General features: G+C 38.6%; 1 non-coding gene across 1 annotated transcript; it reads right to left on the reverse strand.

Annotated features, from left to right (window-relative positions):
• Positions 1–5,495: 5,495 nt before the first annotated feature.
• On the reverse strand, positions 5,496–5,599 carry LOC112804150 (small nucleolar RNA R71). The gene has a single exon (XR_003202769.1). It is a non-coding gene; the product is annotated as a small nucleolar RNA R71 (small nucleolar RNA).
• Between the last annotated feature and the right edge of the window lie 17,678 nt (positions 5,600–23,277).

Consider the following 23,277-nt stretch of genomic DNA (forward strand, 5'->3'; position numbering starts at 1 on the left):
CTGAGGTGTTCAATTAGGTGTAAGTGGAGATGTTTACCAAAAATGCTAGCCTGCATTGTGCTTGTTGTCACTTGTTAGCTTGAATTCTATTTTGTTCCCTTCTGCATAAATAAAAGAAAAATGTTTGATACAGAAAGTGATTGTCCAATGTTGTAGAAATTAGAATGAGAATTTAGTGGTGGTACTTGCTTGATTTAATGATTAGCTCAGTAATAAATGCTGCATAATAAAATGTTCTTTGAAGTGTGAGTTAGGTTGCTGCAATAAAGTCTTTTATTTATGAATATCCCTTGAGAATAAAGCAAAGTAAGAAGGAAAAGAAAGAGAAAAGCCAAGGATTGGCAAAGAAACAAATAATAAGGCTAGACACCAATAGGTTGGACCTTAGGACATATGCCTGTGGTGTTTTTGTACTAAGATATGCTTGGACAATTAGGTTTTGAAGAGTATTTTAAAACTTGGTAACTTGTATTAACTAATCTAGGATTGCCAACTGAAAGTCCATTATCAAGAGCAACCTAGTTACAAAGCATTTAGTGATCCAAAGAGATGCTTGGCATCAATGTTCCTATGAAGAAATTGTGAGCCATGTGTCTGTAGTGAGATAGTGTTGAGCAAAAATTGAGCCAAAAGGCTGCTGCAACACTTGCCACCAAGCTTTCGTTAAGAAATAAGCTTTCTAAGCAAAACAAAGAAAGAAAAATAAAAAAAGGGATCAATCAGAGAGCAAGGAATTATAGCAGCAACTCTAGTGAACCTTTAAGAAAACATTTCTTATCTATCAGCAAAGAATAAGTGAGCTACATTTATCTGCATAAAACCCCATGATCCAAGTTCAATTATCTGCTAAATAAGGGCATGTATGCTTCTTTGTTTCATTTCATTTCTTCTTTTGTTTAGTACTTGCTTGGGAACAAGCAAGATTTAAGTTTGGTGTTGTGATGACAAGTCATCTTATGCTAACTTTTCGAGCATTTCTTACTTGTTTCATTAGGTTTTATGCACTTTCTTGTACTATAAGTAAGTAATTTGAGTAGGTTTTCATGATTATGTTGAATCAATCAACCATCTTTTATTTTGACACAAAATCATAAGGTTTAAGCTGGAATTAGTTGGTTTTTGAAGGTCCAAGTGAAAAGCTTGAGACTAAGTGGTTAAAGTCGTGATCCAAGGCAAAAGAGTGTGCTTAAGAGCTCTGGACACCACTAACTGGGGACTCTAGCAAAGCTGAGTCACAATCTGAAAAGGTTCACCCAGTTATGTGTCTGTGGCATTGATGTATCCAGTGGTAATACTGGAAAACAAAGTGCTTAGGGCCACGGCCAAGACTCATAAGTAGCTGTGTTCAAGAATCAACATGCTTAACTAGGAAAGTCAATAACACTATCCGAAATTTTGAGTTCCCAGAGACGCCAATCACTCTGAACTTCAACGGAAAAAGTGAGATGCCAAAACTATTCAGAAGCAAAAAGCTACAAGTCCCGCTCATCTAATTAAATTAATATTCATTGATATTCTGGAATTTATAGTATATTCTCTTCTTTTATCCTATTTGATTTTCAGTTGCTTGGGGACAAGCAACAATTTAAGTTTGGTGTTGTGATGAGCGGATAATTTATACGCTTTTTGGCATTGTTTTTATATAGTTTTTAGTAAGTTTGAGCTACTTTTAGGGATGTTTTCATTAGTTTTTATGTTAAATTCACATTTCTGGACTTTACTATGAGTTTGTGTGTTTTTCTGTGATTTCAGGTAAATTCTGGCTGAAATTGAGGGACTTGAGCAAAACTCTGAAGAAGGCTGACAAAAGGACTGCTGATGCTGTTGGAATCTGACCTCCCTGCACTCGAAATGGATTTTCTCGAGCTACAGAACTCCAAATGGCGCGCTCTCACCGGCGTTGGAAAGTAGACATCCAGAGCTTTCCAGCAATATATAATAGTCCATACTTTATTCGGAGATTGACGACGTAACTTGGCGTTGAACGCCAAGTACATGCTGCTGTCTGGAGTTAAACGCCAGAAAAACGTCATGATCCGGAGTTGAACGCCCAAAACACGTCATAACTCGGAGTTCAACTCCAAGAGAAGCCTCAGCTCGTGGATTAATCAAGCTCAGCCGAAGCATACACCAAGTGGGCCCTGTAAGTGGATTTATGCATCAATTACTTACTCATGTAAACCCTAGGAGCTAGTTTATTATAAATAGAACATTTATCTATTGTATTAGATATCTTTGATCACTTTAAGTCTTTGATCATTCGGTCTTGTGACCACATGGGGGGCTGGCCATTCGGCCATGCCTGAACCTTTTACTTATGTATTTTCAACGGTGGAGTTTCTGCACACCATAGATTAAGGGTGTGGAGCTCTGCTGTACCTCAAGTATTAATGCAATTCTATTTTCTTTTATTCAAATCTCTCTTATTCTTATTCCAAGATATTTATTCGTACCCAAGAACATGATGAATGTGATGAATAAGTAACCCTCATTATCATTCTCACTTATGAACGCACGTGATTGACAACCACTTCCGTTCTACATGCAACAAAGCTTGAATGTGTATCTCTTAGATTCCCCAACAGAATCTTCGTGGTATAAGCTAGATAGATGGAGGCATTTATGAGGATCTGGAAAGTCTCACCTTGTCTGTGGTATTCCGAGTAGCATCCTGGGAATCCGGAAAGTCTCACCTTGTCTGTGGTATTCCGAGTAGGATTCCGGTAATGAATGACTGTGACGTGCTTCAGACTCGCAAGTGCTGGGCGTTAGTGACAGACGCAAAAGAATCAAGGGATTCTATTCCAGTAGGAGCGGGAACCAACCAGTGATTAGCCGTGCTGTGACAGAGCGCGTGAGCGTAGTTTTCACTGCGAGGATGGGATGTAGCCATCAACCATGCGTGATGCCTCCAGACGATTAGCCATGCGAGTGACAGCCGCATAGGATCATTTTCCCGAGAGGATTGAAAGTAGCCACCGCTGATGGTGAACCCCTATACACAGCTTGCCATGGAAAGGAGTAAGAAGGATTGAGTTGAAGTAATGGGAGAGCAGGCGTCCTTGAGGCATACAGTATCTCCATTCGCTTATCTGAAATTCCCACCAATAAATCTGCATGAGTATTCTATCCCTTTTATTATTTATTTTCTTATTTCTATTTTCGAAAACCCATAAACCAATTTAATCTGCCTAACTGAGATTTACAAGGTGACCATAGCTTGCTTCATACCAACAATCTCTGTGGGATCGACCCTTACTCACGTAAGGTATTACTTGGACGACCCAGTACACTTGCTGGTTAGTTGAACGGAGTTGTGTCCACACATAAGTGCCATAATAATGATTCCATACAACAACAAAAAAAATACTACATTGATGTGATCACAATTTCGTCCACCAAGTTTTTGGCGCCGTTGCCGGGGATTGTTCGAGTATGGACAACTGACGGTTCATCTTGTTGCTCAGATTAGGTAATTTTCTTTTCAAAAACTTTTTCAAAAATTTTTCTTTTCTTTTTCGTTTTTCCAAAAATGTTTTTCGAAAAAAAAAATTTTAATAAAAATAAAAAAATTAGAAAATCATAAAAACCAAAAAATATTTTGTGTTTCTTGTTTGAGTCTTGTGTTAATCTTTAAGTTTGGTGTCAATTGCATGCTTTTAAAATTTTTCTTGCATTCTTTTCAAAAATCTCATGCATTCATAGTGTTCTTCATGATCTTCAAGTTGTTCTTGATAAGTCTTCTTGTTTGATCTTGATGATTTCTTGTTTTGTGTTGTTTGTTGTTTTTCATGTGCACTTTTGCATTCATATTTTCCATGCATTAAAGATTTCTAAGTTTGGTCTCTTGCATGTTTTCTTTGCATTAAAAATTTTTCAAAATTATGTTCTTGATGTTCATCATGATCTTCAAAGTGTTCTTGGTGTTCATCTTGACATTCATAGCATTCTTGCATGCATTCATTGTTTTGATCTAAAAATTTCATGCATTGAATATTTTTGTTGTTTTTCTCTTTCATAATTAAAAATTCAAAAAATCAAAAAAATATCTTTTCCTTATTTTCCTCCAAATTTTCGAAATTTTGGGTTGACTTGGTCAAAAATTTTTAAAATTAGTTGTTTCTTACAAGTCAAGTCAAAATTTCAATTTTAAAAATCTTATCTTTTCAAAATCTTTTTCAAAAATCATATCTTTTTCATTTTTTTTATAAATTTCGAAAATTTCAAAAATCTTTTTCAAAATATTTTCAAAATCTTTTTCTTATCTTTATATCAAATTTTCAAAAATTAGCTAACAATTAATGTGATTGGTTCAAAAATTTGAAGTTTGTTACTTTCTTGTTAAGAAAGGTTCAATCTTTAAGTTCTAGAATCTTATCTTGTAGTTTCTTGTTAGTTAAGTCTTTTTAAAAATTAAATCTTTTTCAAAATATCTTTTTATTAAAATTTTTATCTTATCTTTTTATCTTTTATCTTATCTTTTTCAAAAATTTTATCTTTGTCAAAATTTGATTTCAAAATATCTTATCTAACTTCTTATCCTCTTATCTTTTTCAAAATTTGATTTCAAATCTTTTTCAATCAACTAACTAACTTTTTGTTTGTTTCTTATCTTTTTCAAAACCACCTAACTACTTTTCCCTTTCTAATTTTCGAAAATTCTCCCTCTCTTTTTCAAAAATTCTTTTTGTTTTAAATTTTAATTTTAATTATATTTTGTCTTTGATTTTCGAAAATTACTAACCTCTTTTTCAAAAATTATTTTCGAAATCTTCCTTCTCTTTTCTTCTTCTATTTAATTATTTAATTACTAACACTTCTCTTCACCTCTCTTCATCCAAAAATCCGAATCCCCATCTCCATTCTTCTAACCCCTTTCTTCTTCTACTAACATAAGGGAATCTCTATACTGTGACATAGAGGATTCCTCTTTCTTTTCTTGTTTTCTTCTCTTTCATATGAGAAGGAACAGGGAAAAAGGCACTCTTGTTGAAATTGATCCAGAACCTGAAAGGACTCTGAAGAGAAAATTAAGAGAAGCTAAATTACAACAATCCAGAAACAACCTTTCAGAAATTTTCGAACAAGAGAAGGACATGGCAGCCGAAAATAATAATAATAATGCAAGGAGAATGCTTGGTGACTTCACAAAGCCAACGTCCAAGTTTGATGGAAGAAGCATCTCCATTCCTGCCATTGGAGCCAATAACTTTGAGCTTAAGCCTCAACTAGTTGCATTAATGCAACAAAACTGCAAGTTTTATGGACTTCCATCTGAAGATCCTTATCAGTTTTTAACTGAGTTCTTGCAGATCTGTGAGACTGTAAAGACGAATGGAGTTGATCCTGAAGTCTACAGACTCATGCTTTTCCCTTTTGCTGTAAGAGACAGAGCTAGAATATGGTTGGATTCACAACCTAAGGATAGCCTGGACTCCTGGGATAAGCTGGTCACTGCCTTCTTGGATAAATTCTTTCCTCCTCAAAAGCTGAGCAAGCTGAGAGTGGATGTTCAAACCTTCAAACAAAAAGATGGTGAATCCCTCTGTGAAGCTTGGGAAAGATATAAGCAGTTGACCAAAAGATGTCCATCTGACATGTTTTCAGAATGGACCCTATTAGATATATTCTATTATGGTCTCTCTGAATTTTTGAAAATGTCATTGGACCATTCTGCAGGTGGATCTATTCACCTGAAGAAAATGCCTGAAGAGGCTCAAGAACTCATTGACATGGTTGCAAACAACCAATTCATGTACACCTCTGAGAGGAATTCCGTGAATAATGGAATACCTCAGAAAAAAGAAGTTCTTGAAATTGATGCTCTGAATGCCATATTGGCTCAGAACAAAGTGTTGACTCAACAGGTCAACATGATCTCTCAAAATCTGAATGGGCTGCAACATGCATCCAACAACACTAGAGAGGCAGCTTCTGAAGAAGCTTATGATCCTGAGAACCCTGCCACGGCAGAGGTTAATTATATGGGTGAACCTTATGGAAACACTTATAATCCATCATGGAGAAATCATCCAAATTTCTCCTGGAAGGATCAACAAAAGCCTCAACAAGGCTTTAACAATGGTGGACGCAATAGGCTAAGCAATAGCAAGCCATATCCATCATCTTCTCAGCAACAGACATAGAATTCTGAACAAAACACTTCTAATTTAGCCAATATTATCTCTGATCTGTCAAAGGCCACTTTCAGTTTCATGAATGAAACAAGATCCTCCATCAGAAATTTGGAGGCACAAGTGGGCCAGCTGAGTAAGAAAGTCATTGAAACTCCTCCCAGTATTCTCCCAAGCAATACAGAAGAAAATCCAAAAGGAGAGTGCAAGGCCATTGATGTGATCAATGTGGCCGAATGCACAAGGGAGGAGGAGGACGAAAATCCTAGTGAGGAAGACCTCCTGGAACGTCCCTCAAGCAAGAAGGAGTTTCCCATTAAGGATCCAAGGGAATCTGAGGCCCATACAGAGACCATAGAGATTCCATTAAATCTCCTTCTGCCATTCATGAGCTCTGAAGACTATTCTTCCTCTGAAGAGGATGAAGATGTGACTGGAGAGCAAGTTGCTCAATATTTAGGAGCTATCATGAAGCTGAATGCCAAGCTGTTTGGTAATGAGACTTGGGAAAGTGAACCTCCCTTGCTCATTAGTGAACTAGATACTTGGATTCAGAAAACTCTACCTCAAAAGAAACAAGATCCTGGAAAGTTCTTAATACCTTGTACCATTGGCACCATGAGCTTTTTCAAAGCTCTATGTGATCTAGGGTCTGGGATAAATCTTATGCCACTCTCTGTAATGGAGAAGTTAGGAATCATTGAGGTACAACCTGCCTTGTTCTCATTGCAATTGGCAGATAAGTCATTGAGACAAGCTTATGGAATAGTAGAGGACGTGGTAGTAAAGGTTGAAGGCCTTTACATCCCTGCTGATTTCATAATATTAGACACTAGGAAGGAAAAGGATGATTGCATCATCCTTGGAAGACCTTTCCTAGCCACAGCAGGAGCTGTGATAGATGTCAACAGAGGTGAATTAGTCCTTCAATTGAATGGGGACTACCTTGTGTTTAAGGCACATGGCCATCCCTCTGTGACAAAAGAGAGTAAGCATGAAGAACTTCTCTCAGTTCAGAGTCAAGAAGAACCCACACAGTCAAACTCTAAGTTTGGTGTTGTGAGGCCACAACCAAACTTTAAGTTTGGTGTTAAGACCCCATATCCAAACTCTAAGTTTGGTGTTGGGACTACACTAACATTGACCTGATCACCTTGTGGCTCCATGAGAGCCACTGTCAAGCTATTGACATTAAAGAAGCGCTTGTTGGGAGGCAACCCAAGTTTATTTATCTAATTTTTATTATATTGTTATTTTGTGTTTTATTAGGTACATGATCATGAGGAGTCACGAAAAAATCAAAAAAATTAAAAACAGAGTCAAAAACAGAAGAAAAAAATTTTTCACCCTGGAGGACGCACGGGCTGGCGTTCAACGCCAGTAAGGTGCATCTGGCCGGCGTTCAACGCCAGAACAGAGCACCATTCTGGCGCTGAACGCCAGAAACAAGCAACATCCTGGCGCTGAATGCCAGGAATGTGCCCAGAGAGGAAAAACTGGCGCTGAACGCCAGTAACAAGCATGAAACTGGCGTTCAACGCCAGAAACATGCTTTACATGGGCGTTGAACGCCCAGAACGTGCACCAATGGGCGTTTAAATGCCAGAATGGTGTGCCAAGGCAATTTACATGCCTATTTGGTGCAGGGATGGAATTCCTTGACACCTCAGGACCTGTGGACCCCACAGGATCATCTCAGGATCTGTGGACCTCACAGGATCCCCACCTACCTCGCCCTCTCTCTTTCCATTCATGGTCATTCCTTCTATTTTTCATTCACCACCTACATCTATCCACTCTTCCCCATACACCCCACCTACCTTTACAATTCAACTTCTCTTTCCCACCCAATCCCACCCATATAGCCGAATCCATCTCCCCTCACTCACCTCCATTTTCTTCTTCTTCTTCTTCCTCTCTTCTTTCTTCTCTTGCTCGAGGGCGAGCAATATTTTAAGTTTGGTGTGGTAAAAGCATAGCTTTTTTGCTTTTCCATTACCATTAATGGCACCTAAGGCCAGAGAAACCTCAAAGGGAAGACAAAAGCTTCCACCTCTGAGTCTTGGGAGATGGAAAGACTATAAGCCGTCATAGCTCAGTGGTAGAACATGTGGCTGCAAATCAAGAGATCCCTGAGATACCTCAGGGAATAAGTTATCCTCCACACAAATATTGGAAGCAACTAAGGGTAGAAACACCAAAATTACTAAGAATCATTCAACAGAAGCAAGGAAGAGACATAGAGGAGCTCAAAAAGCACCATTGGACCTTCAAGAAGGCACCACCCTCACTCAGGTGGATTCATTCCTTGTTCTTTATTTCTTTCTATTTTCGGTTTTTAATGTTGTGTTTATCTATGTTTTGTGTCTCTACTTCATGATCATTAGTATGTAACCATGCCTTAAAGCTATGAATAAAATCCATTAATCCTTCACCTCTCTTAAATGAAAAATGTTTTAATTCAAAAGAACAAGAAGTATATGAATTTCGAATTTATCCTTGAATTTAATTTAATTATATTGATGTGGTGGCAATACCTTTTGTTTTCTGAATGAATGCTTGAACAGTGCATATTTTTGATCTTGTTGTTTATGAGTGTTAAAATTGTTGGCTCTTGAAAGAATGATGAACGAAGAGAAATGTTATTGATGATCTGAAAAATCATGAAATTGATTCTTGAAGCAAGAAAAAGCAGTGAAAAAGGAAGCTTGCGAAAAAAAAAAAAGTGGCGAAAAAAATAGAAAGAAAAAGAAGGAGCAGTAGAAAAAGCCAATAGCCCTTAAAACCAAAAGGCAAGGGTAAAAAGGATCCAAGGCTTTGAGCATCAATGGATAGGAGGGCCCAAGGAAATAAAATCCAGGCCTAAGCGGCTAAATCAAGCTGTCCCTAACCATGTGCTTGTGTCATGAAGGTCCAAGTGAAAAGCTTGAGACTAAGTTGTTAAAGTCGTGATCCAAGGCAAAAGAGTGTGCTTAAGAGCTCTGGACACCACTAACTGGGGACTCTAGCAAAGCTGAGTCACAATCTGAAAAGGTTCACCCAGTTATGTGTCTGTGGCATTGATGTATCCGGTGGTAATACTGGAAAACAAAGTGCTTAGGGCCACGGCCAAGACTCATAAGTAGCTGTGTTCAAGAATCAACATGCTTAACTAGGAAAGTCAATAACACTATCCGAAATTCTGAGTTCCCAGAGACGCCAATCACTCTGAACTTCAAAGGAAAAAGTGAGATGCCAAAACTATTCAGAAGCAAAAAGCTACAAGTCCCGCTCATCTAATTAAATTAATATTCATTGATATTCTGGAATTTATAGTATATTCTCTTCTTTTATCCTATTTGATTTTCAGTTGCTTGGGGACAAGCAACAATTTAAGTTTGGTGTTGTGATGAGCGGATAATTTATACTCTTTTTGGCATTGTTTTTATATAGTTTTTAGTAAGTTTGAGCTACTTTTAGGGATGTTTTCATTATTTTTTATGTTAAATTCACATTTTTGGACTTTACTATGAGTTTGTGTGTTTTTCTGTGATTTCAGGTAAATTCTGGCTGAAATTGAGGGACTTGAGCAAAACTCTGAAGAAGGCTGACAAAAGGACTGCTGATGCTGTTGGAATCTGATCTCCCTGCACTCGAAATGAATTTTCTGGAGCTACAGAACTCCAAATGGCGCGCTCTCAACGGCGTTGGAAAGTAGACATCCAGAGCTTTCCAGCAATATATAATAGTCCATACTTTATTCGGAGATTGACGACGTAACTTGGCGTTGAACGCCAAGTACATGCTGCTGTCTGGAGTTAAACGCCAGAAAAACGTCATGATCCGGAGTTGAATGCCCAAAACACGTCATAACTCGGAGTTCAACTCCAAGAGAAGCCTCAGCTCGTGGATTAATCAAGCTCAGCCCAAGCATACACCAAGTGGGCCCTGGAAGTGGATTTATGCATCAATTACTTACTCATGTAAACCCTAGGAGCTAGTTTATTATAAATAGAACATTTATCTATTGTATTAGATATCTTTGATCACTTTAAGTCTTTGATCATTTGGTCTTGTGACCACATGGGGGGCTGGCCATTCGGCCATGCCTGAACCTTTTACTTATGTATTTTCAATGGTGGAGTTTCTGCACACCATAGATTAAGGGTGTGGAGCTCTGCTGTACCTCAAGTATTAATGCAATTCTATTTTCTTTTATTCAAATCTCTCTTATTCTTATTCCAAGATATTTATTCGTACCCAAGAACATGATGAATGTGATGAATAAGTAACCCTCATTATCATTCTCACTTATGAACACACGTGATTGACAACCACTTCCGTTCTACATGCAACAAAGCTTGAATGTGTATCTCTTAGATTCCCCAACAGAATCTTCGTGGTATAAGCTAGATAGATGGCGGCATTTATGAGGATCCGGAAAGTCTCACCTTGTCTGTGGTATTCCGAGTAGGATCCTGGGAATCCGGAAAGTCTCACCTTGTCTGTGGTATTCCGAGTAGGATTCCGGTAATGAATGACTGTGACGTGCTTCAGACTCGCAAGTGCTGGGCGTTAGTGACAGACGCAAAAGAATCAAGGGATTCTATTCCAGTAGGAGCGGGAACCAACCAGTGATTAGCCGTGCTGTGACAGAGCGCGTGAGCGTAGTTTTCACTGCGAGGATGGGATGTAGCCATCAACCATGGGTGATGCCTCCAGACGATTAGCCATGCGAGTGACAGCCGCATAGGATCATTTTCCCGAGAGGATTGAAAGTAGCCACCGCTGATGGTGAACCCCTATACACAGCTTGCCATGGAAAGGAGTAAGAAGGATTGAGTTGAAGCAATGGGAGAGCAGGCGTCCTTGAGGCATACAGTATCTCCATTCGCTTATCTGAAATTCCCACCAATGAATCTGCATGAGTATTCTATCCCTTTTATTATTTATTTTCTTATTTCTATTTTTGAAAACCCAAAAACCAATTTAATCTGCCTAACTGAGATTTACAAGGTGACCATAGCTTGCTTCATACCAACAATCTCTATGGGATCGACCCTTACTCACGTAAGGTATTACTTGGACGACCCAGTACACTTGCTGGTTAGTTGAACGGAGTTGTGTCCACACATAAGTGCCATAATAATGATTCCATACAACAACAAAAAAAAAAAAATACTACATTGATGTGATCACAATTTCGTCCACCAATAACGTTGAGAGCCTCCCCCTTTCCCACGTTAGAGTCCACGTTAACTTAGTTAACGTGGCTCTTTTAACGTAGGCATGCCAATCTTCAAGAACGTTAGTGACACTCAACATTGTCACTAACGTTCCAATATGCCCTTATTCACGTTAGAGTCCACGTTAACTAGGTTAACCATTTCCAACGTTAGTGACAATGTTGAGTGTTACTAACGTTGGCTCATCTTTCATTCATTGCCGTTAGCTTCCACGTTAACTAAGTTAACGTAGAAGTTAATGTGGCTCCTTGGGGTTTTGTGGTTGCTTCCAACATTAGTAACAATGTTGGGTGTCACTAACGTTGTCGACCATTCTTGCCTCTCACGTTAGCTCCCACGTTAACCAAGTTAACGTGGAAGTTAACGTGGTATATTGCACCTTAGGCCAACGTTAGTGACAATGTTGAATGTCACTAACGTTGGCTTCCTTCCCCTTGTTAACGTTAGAGGCCACGTTAACCAAGTTAACGTGGACTCTAACGTGGCCACTTATGATCATTGGCCAACGTTAGTGATAATGTTAAGTGTCACTAACGTTGGGTCAAAATCCTTTCTTCACGTTAGAGCTCACGTTAACTTAGTTAACGTGACTCTTAACGTGGGCAATGATGGCTTCGAGAGCGTTATTGGTAATCACTTTTCTCATTAACTTTGCAAGTTACCTCCCATTCCACGTTAGTGGCCACGTTAATTAGATTAACGTGACTGCTAAGTGGTTCCTCCTTGCTTCCTTTGGTCCTGAAATCAAGCAATAGAGTGCATCAAAGTTCTAGTCCAAGTCATGGGTAATGCAACATACAATTTGTCACTAAATTTATGCAAAATCCTCATGAAATCATGTAAAATGCACAATGTATGCTTGAATCAAGGTGTAAGTGAATATCTACCCAAAACTAGCTTATTTCCTAAGGAAATGCATGAAACTACCCTAAAAACAGAAAGAAAAGGTCAGTGAAACTGGCCAAGATGCCCTTGCATCACAACACCAAACTTAAAGCTTGCTTGTCCCTAAGTAAGTACCAGAACAAGAGAACGATGAATGGAATGCCAAGAGAAATGAGTCATTCTTGTGGAGGTCATGTTACTGATTTTATGGTGGTTTCATGCATGGCAACTTAGGTTCATTCCATTACTGGCTTTCAGACCTTTATCATGTTCTAAAACACTGGTTTTGCTTACATACCATGAGACTTTTATTGATCCTTTTATTGTCATTTCAGGGCTTATTTGTGTTCTTCAGGCTAGGTGCTCTGTAAGGGGGCAACTCTTTAAAATAAGCTTTCAGCCAACACTCCCGAACCAATTGGTTCAAGGTGCTAAGTGTTGAAACACCCCTACGGACTTACTTCCTCAAGTCTCTCCCCCATACATACACACCACAGGCATATGGTTTATTTATTTTCTTTTCTTGAGACCTTGGTGTCCAGCACCTCTTTGGGTTACTAAATGCTCTGTAGTGAGGGTTACTCTTGATAGTGGACTTTCAGCTGATAATCCCGAGTTAGTTAACCCAAGTTACCAAGTGATAAGGCATCCCTAAGAGCTTATTCATCCAAGTAAATCTCTCACACAAGAACACCACAGACACATGCTTCAAGATTAAAACCATTGGTGCCTAGCCTTATTGCTTACTCTTTTTCTTTTGTTTTTCACTTTAAGTGTTCTTTGCCTTTCTCATTAGGATATTGCTATTTACTTAGTCTCATGGGTGTATTCAAAGCAAAGTATTCAGGACAGATAGTTGTCTTCCCACCTCATGGTTGAACCAACTTAGCTAACTTATGATCACACCAAATATTTAGAAAATTACTCCATATTATGAACTCCTCTCTGGTCTTTAAAAACACTCTTTCCCTTTTTCATTTGATTCTAAGGACAAACATACAATTAAGTAAAGTAATGGTGCAGTGACATAAAGAACCAGCAAACATAGACCTAAGCAATAAAACTTAAAATGCAGAGTTGAACTAGGTTCCAATCAACGCATGACTATTAATTAACAGTGCATTCAGACTTCCAATTTTTAACAAGATGAGTAGATGGAATTAAGTAGCAATACAACCTTTGAGAGATGGTTTGCTCCGCCAATCCAGTTGCCTTCTTGTTGTCATTGTCATAGTTCTTAATGCCTTACTTTCTTAGTTGAAGGTGCACCATCTCCTCGTAAGCTTCCTGCAAGGTTATTGGAAGTTGCTTGTTTCCCAAGCACTTGAGGAATAGTCAGCTCGCATGTATGCTTATGATTTCTGAACTTATTTTGGGTGTGTGAACACCAAACTTAGTTCCTTGCTTACTACAAAACCTTGCATGCATGCGTAGAACCTCGTATCTTGCTGTTAGCAACCAATTAACTAAAGACTAATCTATATCCAAGTGGTTCCCTTAATTGGTTAGAGCTAGCAATGTGCTTTGAGAGTATAGTGTGATTCTAACTAGCATCCTCTGGTGGGACACCAAACTTAGAATTGCACTTTCACTCTTGAATTGTTTTGGTGTGGAACACCAAACTTAGCTCCTTGCAATGCAGGGGAAACAACTTGTGATCTTTATTGAAATGCAGCTGAAAAGGTAGTTACCTAAGTTTGGGTTGCCTCCCAACAAAGCACTTCTTTATCGTCACTAGCTTGACGATTCCTCCTCTACTTGAGATGATAGTTTACTCTTGGGTTTTCCCCCATGTTGCCCAGATAATGCTTGAGTCTTTGTCCGTTCACTGTAAAAGTCCTCCCTGACCTTTCATCCATGATTTTGATGTGTCCATATGGCGAGACTTTAGTGACAATGAAAGGCCCTGACCACCTCGATTTGAGTTTTCCTGGGAATAGTCTCAATTTGGAATTGTAGAGGAGTACTTGCTGCCCCTTTTCGAAATCCCTGGGTGCAAGATGCAGGTCATGTCTCCTCTTTGCCTTCTCCTTATATATCTTAGTATTTTCATAGGCTTGTGACCTGAATTCCTCCATCTCTTGCAGTTGCAAGATTCTCTTTGCACCAGCAGCAATGCTGTCAAAGTTCAGTATCTTGATGGCCCAGAGAGCTTTGTGTTCCAATTCTAGTGGTAAATGGCAAGCTTTCCCATAAACTAGTTGATATGGGGACATTCCCAGTCGTGTTTTGAATGCGGTCCTGTATGCCCAAAGAGCATCATCCAGCTTCTTCGCCCAATCTTTTCTTGATGCACCTACAGTCTTCTCCATAATTCTCTTTAGCTCTCTGTTGGATATCTCTGTTTGTCCACTTGTTTGGGGATGGTAAGGTGTGGCTACCTTGTGTTTTATCCCATATCGTAGGAGAAGAGTCTCTAGTGGTTTGTTACAAAAATGGCTCCCTCCATCACTGATGAGGGCTCTTGGGACTCCAAACTGGCTAAAAATATTCTTCCTGAGGAAGTTCATGACCACTTTGTTGTCATTTGTTGGGGTTGCAATGGCCTCTACCCATTTGGAAATATAATCCACTGCTACCAAGATGTACTTGTTTGCATATGAGGTTGGGAATGGTCCCATGAAATCTATTCCCCACACATCAAATACTTCTAGTTCCAAAATGAAATTCTGTGGCATGGCATTTCTTTTGGGCAAGTTCCCAGATCTTTGGCATTCATTGCAACTCCTTACCAATTCTTTGGCATCCTTGAAAAGGGTGGGCCAAAAGAATCCACTTTGTAACACCTTTGTTGCAGTCCTGTCCCCTCCAAAGTGGCCTCCGTAGCATGAGCCGTGGCAATTTCATAGTACTTCTCGTCCTTCCTCTTCTGAAACACATCTTCTAAGGATTCCATCTAAACACTTTTTGAAGAGATAAGGCTCGTCCCAGACAAAGTATTTTGCATCATTCATGAGCTTCCTCTTTTGATGTTTATTGATTCCTAGAGGTAGAGCCCCAGTTGCCTTAAAGTTGGTGTCTGCAAACCATGGGGCTTTGTGCACTGTCATTAACTGCTCATCAGGGAAGAGCTCGTTCACACTCATATCATGTGTTTCCCCTTCCTCATGAGGAATCCTGGATAGGTGATCTGCCACCTTGTTCTCCACTCCCTTCTTGTCTCTGATTTCAATATCAAACTCCTGCAATAATAAAATCCATCTTATTAGTCTTGGTTTTGATTCTTGCTTGGCAAATAAATATTTAAGTGCTGTGTGATCTGTAAAAACAATTACTTTAGCACCAATGAGGTATGATCTAAACTTGTCAAATGCAAAAACTATGGCTAGCAATTCCTTTTCAGTAGTGGTATAATTTCTTTGAGCATCATTGAGGACCTTGCTAGCATAGTATATTACATGGACTAAGTTATTTTTCCTCTGCCCTAACACTGCCCCTACTGCAAAGTCAGACGCATCACACATCAATTCAAAGGGTAAGTTCCAATCAGGTGGGGAGATGATAGGGGCAGAGGATAATCTTTCTTTCAAATGCTCGAATGCCAACATGCAGGTTTCATCGAATATGAATGGTGTATCTGATACAAGGAGATTACTCAAGGGCTTAGCTATTTTTGAAAAATCTTTAATAAATCTTCTGTAAAAGCCAGCATGCCCTAAAAAGCTTCTAATTGCCTTGGCATCACTGGGTGGAGGGAGCTTTTCAATAAGTTCTACTTTAGCCTTGTCCACTTCGATTCCTTGGTTAGAAATCTTATGGCCAAGAACTATTCCTCCTGTCACCATAAAGTGACATTTCTCCCTGTTCAAGACCAAATTGGTCTCTTGGCATCTTTTCAATACCAAGGTCAGGTGATTCAAGCAACTAGTAAAAGAATCTCCAAATACCGAGAAATCATCCATAAAAACCTCAATGAATTTCTCTATCATATCTGAGAATATAGAAAGCATGCAGCGTTAGAAAGTCGCAGGTGCATTACATAGCCCAAATGGCATGCGCCTATAGGTAAACACTCCATATGGACAGGTAAATGAAGTTTTCTCTTGGTCTCTAGGATCAACCACTATTTGGTTATATCCTGAATAACCATCAAGAAAACAGTAATAAGCATGTCCTGCGAGTCTTTCCAACATCTGATCCATGAATGGGAGAGGAAAATGATCCTTTCGTGTGGCTTCATTGAGTTTCCGATAGTCGATACACATCCGCCATCCTGTGACGGTCCTTGTAGGTATCAGTTCGTTCCTCTTATTGGGAACCACAGTGATTCCTCCCTTCTTGGGCACAACATGCACGGGGCTAACCCAAGGGCTGTCTGAGATCGGGTATATTACTCTTCCTTGCCAAAGCTTCATAACCGCTTTCTGTACCACTTCCTTCATGATTGGGTTCAGCCTTCTTTGGGATTGAATGGATGGTTTTGCATCATCTTCTAACAGTATTTTATGCATGCATATAGCTGAACTGATTCCCTTCAGGTCAGCAAGGGTCCATCCAATGGCGTCCTTATGCTTCCGCAGCACCTTGAGCAGTTCATCCTCTTGATCTTGGCTGAGGCACGAGCTTATAATCACTGGGTAGTTTTCATTTTCTCCTAGGTATGCATATTTGAGAGTGGGTGGCAATGCTTTAAGTTCAACCTTGGGTGCTTCTGACTTTTCAGTCTCTTCCTTTGGTGCATCTTGAACGTGACTCTCTGCTGTTGTAACCTCCTCACTTGGTATATACTCCTCCTCCATTGATCTCTCGGGCTCTTCATGCTCTTCTTCTTCGAAACACTCCTGCACTTCTTCTTCAAGTGCGTCTATCCTCATGCATTCCCCTAATTATTCTGGTGGGTAACTCATGGCCTTGAACACATTGAATGTCATCTTTTCATTGTGTAATCTCAAGGTAAGATCACCTTTTTGGACATCAATGATAGCTCCAGCAGTAGCCAAGAACGGTCTTCCCAGAATAATGGAGGTTTTGGCTTCTTCCTACATGTCCAATATTACAAAATCTACCGGGAATATGAAGTCTCCTACTTTTACCAACAAATCCTCTACTATGCCATAAGGGAATTTGAACGATCGATCTGCCAGTTGTAAGGCCATTTTTGTTGGTTTAGCCTCCTCGATCTTCATCTTCCTCATCATTGCTACTGACATCAAATTGATGCTGGCTCCTAAGTCACAAAGGGCCTTCTTTACTGTGATTTCCCCTATAATACAAGGGATCTGAAAGCTCCCAGGATCCTTCAACTTCTGGGGTAGTTTGTGCTGGATGATATCACTACATTCTTCAGTTATTATCACAGTCTTATTGTTCTTCCCGCTTCTCTTCTTAGTCATCAGCTCCTTCAGAAACTTGGCATAGAGTGGCATTTGTTCTATTGCTTCAGCAAAGGGTATGTTGATTTGTAGTTTCTTAAAGATTTCCAAAAATCTCACAAACTGGTTGTCATCTTCCTTTTTCTTCAACTACTGAGGATATGGAGCTCTTGAGATGTTCAGTTTTGGCATCCCTTTTTCTTTTTGTGGACTTGAAGTGGGAGTTTGAACTCCATCTTGCTCTTCTTCCTTTTCAGTTGAGCCTTCTTCTTGTGGTTTTTGGGAGAGTTCCTTAAGTTCCTTCCCACTCCTAAGTGTTATAGCTTGACACTCCTCCTCTTTGCTTGAATTGTTATTATTGCAGAAGTTGTGGTTAGAAAGCTGCTTGAATAGATAACCAATTTGTGTCTCCAGTTTCTTGATGGCAGCATTTTGATTCTGCATGTTTGACTGCACTTCCTCTCGAAATACCTTACTGTTTCTGACGTTCTTGCATACTCCTTCAAGTAAGGTTTCAAGCTTAAAGAGTCTGTCATCAATTGATGGTAAATTGAGATTAGAGGTGGAAGGATGAGAGGTATTGTTGTGGGGGTGTTGGTATGTCCTCTGTGTGAATTATTGATGAGCTGCATTGTTGTTGGAGTTGTAACGTCTCTGGTCTTGGCTTTGCTCTTGCTGATTCCCCCACCCAAAGTTTGGGTGGTTCCTCCATCCAGAGTTGTATGTCTTGGAGTATGGATCATGGTTCTGTCTAGGTGAATTCCCAATGTAGTTGGCTTGCTCAAGGTCCTCTTCTTCAACTTCTTCTTGGGTTGTTGATGAGGTGGTGATTGCTGCCACTTGGTTCCTCTCCATCTTCTTAGTGAGGTCAGCTAACTGCTTGGTAATGAGCTTGTTCTGAGCCAGCAGAGCATCCACATTGTTTAGCTCTATTACTCCCTTAGTGTTCCCTCTTTCGGAAGCATAGAAGTAGTCATTCTCAGCTACAGTTTCAATGACATCTATGGCTTCTTCAATGGTCTTCTTCTTGTTCAAGGATCCTCCAGAGGAATGATCTATTGCCTTCTTTGATTCATATGACAAGCCTTCATATAAGATATGCAACTGCACCCATTCATTAAACATATTTGGTGGACACCTTCTTGTTAGGTCTTTGAACCTTTCCCAGGCTTCATAAAGTGTCTCCCCATCTTGCTGTCTGAACGTCTTTACTTCAGTTTTCAGCCTATTGATCCTTTGCGGGGGGTAAAACCTTGCCAAAAACTTATTCACTACTTCCTCCCAATTTGTCAGGCTTTCTTTTGGGAAGGATTCAAGCCATTTGAATACCTAGTCCCTGAGTGAGAAAGGGAACAAGAGCAGCCTATAGATATCCTGGTGGACTCCATTGGACTTCACTGTGTCACAAATCCTCAAGAAGATGGTCAAGTGTTGATTCGGATCTTCTTGAGCACCTCCTCCAAATGAGCAATTATTCTGCACAAGAGTGATGAGCTGAGGTTTTAGCTCCAAATTGTTGGCATGTATAGTGGGCTTCTGAATGCTGCTCCCACAGTTGCCTGGGTTGGGATTGATATAAGAGCTTAACACTCTTCTATCCTCCCCAACATGATTTGCTCTACCTCCTCCCCCATGGTTATTAGCCTCTTCTTCATGTTGGTTTTCTATGTTGCCTTCCATGTTTAGTTCAAAGTGTTCCTCCTCCTCTTCAGCACCGATTGCACGTTTCCCTCTTGCTTCCCTCCTTAATCTAAGGAGGGTCCTCTCTGGTTCAGAATCGAAAGAAGTCGAAACCCTGCTTCTTCTCCCTGTCATACAACCAATAAGTACAAGCAAGGAAAAACTATGTGCAGATAGTATTGTTGTCAAAATTACTGATAGTTGTGAGTGAAGCAATATATCAAACAGTTAGTGTGTTAGTAAACTAAATTGTAAATAACAAGGAAACAAAAAAGTAGAGGGGGAAAGGGAAGAAGTTAACTAAGACAGAAAGTAAATTACTCAAACAGAAAGTTAATTCAACAAAACAAAAATGCTCAATCTAGTGATCTTCTAATCTAATAATTGTTGATGCATGATGAGCGGATAATTTATACGCTTTTTGGCATTGTTTTTAGGTAATTTTTAGTAAGTTCAAGCTACTTTTAGGGATGTTTTCATTAGTTTTTATGCTAAATTCACATTTCTGGACTTTACTATGAGTTTTTGTGTTTTTCTGTGATTTCAGGTAATTTCTGGCTGAAATTGAGGGACTTGAGCAAAACTCTTATAGGAGGCTGACAAAAGGACTGCTGATGCTGTTGGAATCTGACCTCCCTGCACTCAAAACGTATTTTCTGGAGCTACAGAACTCCAAATGGCGCGCTCTTAACGGCATTGGAAAGTCGACATCCAGAGCTTTCCAGCAATATATAATAGTCTATACTTTTTTTGGGAATTGACGACGTAAAATAGCGCTCAACGCCAAGTACATGCTGCTGTCTGGAGTTAAACGCCAGAAACACGTCACGACCCGGAGTTGAACGCCCAAAACACGTTACAACTTGGCGTTCAACTCCAAGAAAAGCCTCAGCTCGTGGATAGATCAAGCTCAGCCCAAGCACACACCAAGTGGGCCCCGGAAGTGAATTTATGCATCAATTACTTACTCATGTAAACCTTAGTAGCTAGTTTAGTATAAATAGAACATTTAACTATTGTATTAGTCGTCTTTTGACCACGTTTCATCTTTGGTCTCAGTTTTGTTTTTCTTCATCTTAAGAGGCTATTGATCACGTTTTAGGGGGCTGGCCATTCGGCCATGCCTGAACCTTTCACTTATGTATTTTCAACGGTGGAGTTTCTGCACACCATAGATTAAGGGTGTGGAGCTCTGCTGTACCTCAAGTTTCAATACAATTACCATTACTTTCTATTCAATTCTCTTTTATTCTTATTCCAAGATATACATTGCACTTCAACTTGATGAATGTGATGATCCGTGACACTCATCATCATTCTCACCTATGAACGCGCGTGACTGACAACCACTTCCGTTCTACTCTAGGCCGGGCGCATATCTCTTAGATTCCCTAACAGAATCTTCGTGGTATAAGCTAGATAGATGGCGGAATTCATGGGAATCCAAAAAGTCTAACCTTGTCTGTGGTATTCCGAGTAGGATTCCGGAATTGAATGACTGTGACGGGCTTCAAACTCCTGAAGGCTGGGCGTTAGTGACAGACGCAAAAGAATCAAGGGATTCTATTCCAACCTGATTGAGAACCGACAGATGATTAGCCGTGCTGTGACAGAGCATTTGGACCATTTTCACTGAGAGGATGGGATGTAGTCATAGACAAGGGTGATGCCTCCAGACGATTAGCCATGCAGTGACAGCGCATAGGACCATTTTCCAGAGAGGATGAAAAGTAGCCATTGACGACGGTGATGCCCTACATAAAACTTGCCATGGAAAGGAGTAAGAAGGATTGGATGAATGTAATAAGACAGTAGGGATTCAAGAGGAGCACAGCATCTCCACATGCCTATCTGAAATTTCCACTATTGATTTACATAAGTATTTCTATCCTATTTTATTTTCTGTTTATTATTTATTTTCGAACTTATCATAAACCATTTAATCTGCCTAACTGAGATTTACAAGGTGACCATAGCTTGCTTCATACCAACAATCTCCGTGGGATCGACCCTTACTCACGTGAGGTATTACTTGGATGACCCAGTACACTTGCTGGTTAAGTTGAACGGAGTTGTGATCACACGTGCCATTACTAGGGATTATTAAGATCCCAATTCATCACACCATGATCTCTTTGGGGTATTTTTGATAGATCCATTAAATAAATCTCATGCAAATACAAAGAGAATGAATCATAATTTCGTCCACCAAGTTTTTGGCGCCGTTGCTGGGGATTGTTCGAGTATGGACAGCTGACGGTTCATCTTGTTGCTCAGATTAGGTAATTTTCTTTTCAAAAAGTTTTCAAAAATCTTTCAAAAATATTTTTTTATTATTATTTTTGTTTTTCTAAAGTATATTTTCAAAAAATTTAATAAAAATACAAAAAAATTCATAAAATCATAAAAACCAAAAATATTTTGTGTTCTTGTTTGAGTCTTGAGTCAATTTTTAAGTTTGGTGTCAATTGCATGTTTTTAAAATTTATGCATTATTTTTTCAAAACTTTCATGCATTCATGGTGTTTTTCATGATCTTCAAGTTGTTCTTGACAAGTCTTCTTGTTTGATCTTGATGTTTTCTTGTTTTGTGTTGTTTGTTGTTTTTCATATGCATTTTTACATTCATAGTGTCCATGCATTAAAGATTTCTAAGTTTGGTGTCTTACATGTTTTTTTTGCATTAAAAAATTTTTCAAAATTATGTTCTTGATGCTCATCATGATCTTCAAAGTGTTCTTGGTGTTCATCTTGACATTCATAGTGTTCTTGCATGCATCTTGTGTTTTGATCCAAAATTTTCATGTTTTGGATCATTTTTGTGTTTTTCTCTCTCATCATACAAAAAATTCAAATATCAAAAAAATATCTTTTCCTTATTTTTCTCATAATTTTTGAAACTTTGAGTTAACTTAGTCAAAAATTTTCAAAAATTTGTTGTTTCTTACAAGTCAAGTCAAATTTTCAATTTTAAAAAATCTTATCTTTTCAAAATCTTTTTCAAAAATCATATCTTTTTCATTTTTTTGTATTTTTCGAAAATTTTAAAAAAATCTTTTTCAAATTATTTTCAAAATCTTTTCCTTATCTTTATATCAAATTTTCGAAAACTCACTAACAATTAATGTGATTGATTCAAAAATTTGAAGTTTGTTACTTTCTTGTTAAGAAAGGTTCAATCTTTAAGTTCTAGAATCTTATCTTGTAGTTTCTTGTTAGTGAAGTAAGTAATTTTAAATTTTTAAATTAAATCTTTTTATCTTTTATCATATCTTTTTCAAAAATTTTATCTTTTTCAAAAATTTGATTTTAAAAGTAGAATTAATCCCAATTAGTCTATCCAAACATCGAGGATAAGTCAAAAGGGCATAATTGATCTCAATCCATAAGTCATAGTCAACTCACTAATTAACTTAGTGAAAGACTAACGTCAATGAAAACCAAACCAATTAACAGTCCTAGCACAATGTGGAATGGACATCTATAACTCAAGTTCACCTAACTACCCAATTCCAAGTCAAGAGTGTGAAAAAATATACAAAAGCTAAAAGAGATATTTTATCAAATACCTAGCATGCATAAAAGAAAAAATATCATAAATTGCAATAAAAATAAATTGTATAACTATCAATTGCAATAAAATGATAATAACAACTCAAATAATCATTAGAGAAACATAAAAACATCAAAATTGCATTAAATGAAATTAAAAGTAACAAGAGTGTTCATAAATATAAAAGTGGCAAAATTGAGAAATTAACAAAAGAAATGAAGATGATCAAGACAAGAGAGCAAGAAACATAAATGAAACTACATTAAAACAAGAATTAAATGCTGAAATTAAAGAGAAAGTAAACTAAAAACCCTAATTCTAGAGAGAAGGGGGAGCTTCTCTCTCTAGAAAAACTAAACAAAAACATGTAAAAACCTAAACCAAAGTGCTCCCCCATTCTTTCCTCTTCACTTTGGCTTGAAATAACTTCAGAAATTAGTTGGATTGGGTTTTGGAGGCCTAGAATTCGCCCCCGGCAATTTGCAATT

This window comes from Arachis hypogaea, chromosome 5 (genome assembly GCF_003086295.3).
Source record: "Arachis hypogaea cultivar Tifrunner chromosome 5, arahy.Tifrunner.gnm2.J5K5, whole genome shotgun sequence".
NCBI lineage: Eukaryota > Viridiplantae > Streptophyta > Magnoliopsida > Fabales > Fabaceae > Arachis > Arachis hypogaea.